Raw genomic sequence first — 3330 nt, forward strand, 5'->3', positions numbered from 1 at the left:
GTTTGTTTAAAACAGTCATGTATTATAAATATAGCTTTACCATAAACAATCATATGGAGTTTCACACTTTATCATGTTATTACTATATGTTAGCCCCGATTATTTAGCTTAGTGACTTTCCTCAACATCTTTGTACACTGAATATGATCCAACATTTACTGTACATGCACTTTCATTTTCCTGGCCAAAAACATGACCTGCTCATCATCATTAAATCATTAGCAGTGATTTCTTGGCACAGGAGGGTTAGGAAATAAATTGATATAAATTGACCACATCATGTAATGACTTCAACACATCATCTGTTTAGCCAAAACCTATGCAGCCAGAGTCCAAATATTTGGCAGGTCAGACCATCAGTTTCCCCTCAAACCTCTTTTTTATTGAGCACTGCCATCAGCAACCTCTAGGGCACAAGATCCGTGTCTTAAACATGACTCATTTCCAATTGAACCACATCTCTACTTAACGGTCAGTATTGCACGAGAACACTAAATCTCTACAGCTGGTGTAGAGCACCTCACAACTTCTGCTAGAACTAGTGCCATTCTTAAGATGAATAAACAAGTCAGATAGTCGTATTTGGAAGATGTGGGCCAAGGCTGAAGGGAAACAAGTTGCAATAATCAAGATGTGAGACATCCTAACACGTAAAAAGCACAGACCTTGAAAAGTGTGGAATGCGGGTACAGATAAAATTACTAATAAGATTGTTGGGAAGTGGGCTTCTGAAGATTTTTAACTTTATAGAAGGAACATGACACAAATTATCATAGATCCTGATAATTATCATTGCCCATGCTAATAAGACTCGATTGCCCAATGGATGGTGTCGGGAGATTTGCATTATTCAGAGGCATCACACAAACCCTAAAGTCACAAACGGCTTATTTTAAGTTTCAAAGAACAAACATGGTCTCTTTGTAAAACAACATGTAAAAAAATGATTGAATGCTGAGTAAATATATTATTGTATTTATATCGAATATATAGTGGTAAATATTAATCTAAAAGCTATCTGAATCATTAAAAAACATAATTTCAAGCGTTTCATGCTGTTAGTTAAGACCATTATGACAAGAAGCCTCAACACTCAGCTGAAGGGCTTTTAAAACCTTCTTTTGAAAACTTTTAGATAGAGGATAGTCGAGATGAAACCATGTCTGAATCAACCAGACAGAAAAGCAGCTTTGCGAAATGATCAACCTGAAAGCAGAAGTATAAGCGTGAGAGCTTAGTGCTTATGTGTAAGTTGTGGCCGGAGTCTTAGGAAATGATGATGGTAAGACTTGTCATAATGGTAATAAGTATTAAAGAAGGGAGACACCTCGGCTAATTTGTTCAGAACCATGGGGATTTCAAGGCCGCTTTGCAAGCAAATGATTTTAAAAAGGCTCAATTAGCGAAACCTGACAGGCAGGGCAGGTATCATTTATCACAATGGCAAAAAGGAGACTTTTTTAGGTTAGACATTTAAAAGTTATTTTATAAATGTCACTTGCACATCTAGACAAGGGTATAATTTTATCTTCCATACAAATCAATGATTTCATTCAGATATATTTGGAACATTTGCATTTTCATAGAAATTATTTTATTGCAGATTAATTGTCACTTACAAAAAAGAACACAATTTGACTTCTTTGAATAAACATATGTGTTCTTTTAATGTAGTAAGAGAATATGCCAGACTGAGAATTAGCCAATAGACCACATGCCAACAAGCCAATGTTGTCTGTGCTAGACAATGGCACAGATTTCATTTAAACCCTAAAAGGAACACATCACCTTATCAACCACCCCTAAAACAAAATCATCCTCTTTATAACTCATAAAAACCCATTTTAAACTACAGTATTTGAGCATTGCACATAAACCGGTCATGGTGTATACAAAACTTACCAGCCATGACCAAAAACGATCATATAAACTAATCAAAAATCTTTGTGTTTCGCAGAAAAACTGCACGCAGGTTTCAAAAGATACAGATTCAATCACACGACAGAATATAATTTCACAGGTGAACTATTTCTTTAAATGCACTTTATAATCCTTAGGAATAAAGCAATCCAGCATCCAAAGTCACCTTAATGGCTATTTCTTAATAAGTAATGAGAAATGTGGTCTCTGCTGGTTCTTTTAGTTTATGGTTGAGCAGGGAAAGCACAAACAGCTGCTGCAGCCAGAGAGGTCACAGATCCCAAGGCATGAGGCTTTGTTCTGCGTGGCGGTGTTAAAAACAGCATTTGTGACAGCTCAGATTAAGTTGGAGCCAGTGACGTTCAAAGAGAGACTGATAATGAAAGTAACCTCCAGACTGCTGACTCCGTGAACCCCCCGCTGTTATACGGCCACTATCTCCACTTGCCAAGCAGGCTTACATGAGCAGCATTGCTTTAAAGGAGGCCTGCTCCACTGCAGAGAGAACCGGATAAAAGATGGAGAAAACAGGATGACTGTGTAGTGACCAAGATAAAAAGAAAATCAAAATTCAGATGAGAAATGAATGTGTGCCAGTGTAGTGAATGACAGAACATGATAGATGCAGAATTCAAACCAACAGGAATCCAGAGATCCAGAGAAACAAAGGGTTAGAGAAACATCTACTCATTTTTCAGAGGGCTCATAATGATGGCAGCCGACATTGAGGAGAGAGCAGGGTCAGAGCATTGTAGAGAGAGACTCAGACCCTTCCCAAGGTCAGTCGTGCTTAATACATCACCTCACCCTGTGGCCTCCACAAGCCGACACACCATGGCCATGTGCAGGCATCATATAAATGCTTCTCGCCAAAACAAATCACCCAGAGGGCATACCAACAAGATCATTTCTCTCAACTCTGGATCTTCATGTGATCATCTCTCAGCTATGCAAACAGCAGAGGATAGCAAACAAAGAAATGTTCTCTGACCTTAAAATATTAGCTCGATGCATGCTTAAATAGTTAATCTATTAAATGTTTCATTTTCACTTCTTTATGTCATCCCAAAACCATACTGCGTACAAGAGAAATTATTCAAGAATGTTGACGCTGGTAATTTTTCATTTCTGTGACTGGTAACAAATTTACTGTCAGTCATTAATATTCTGCATAATCTCCTGTTCTATTCAGTTACACCGATAGATCATTTACTCACTCATTGTTCCCAATCTGTATACATTTCTTTGTTCTGATGAACACAGAGAATGATATTTCGAAGAATGCTTATAACAGTTTTTGGACCCCATTGACTACCATAGTAAGAAAAATTACCTTAAAATTTATTTGTTCTGTTAAACACAAAAGAAGACATTTTGAAGAATGTGGGAAAGCAAACCGTTCTGTGGAAC

Source organism: Barbatula barbatula, assembly GCF_947034865.1.
Source record: "Barbatula barbatula genome assembly, chromosome: 14".
In the NCBI taxonomy this organism is placed as follows: Eukaryota; Metazoa; Chordata; class Actinopteri; order Cypriniformes; family Nemacheilidae; genus Barbatula; species Barbatula barbatula.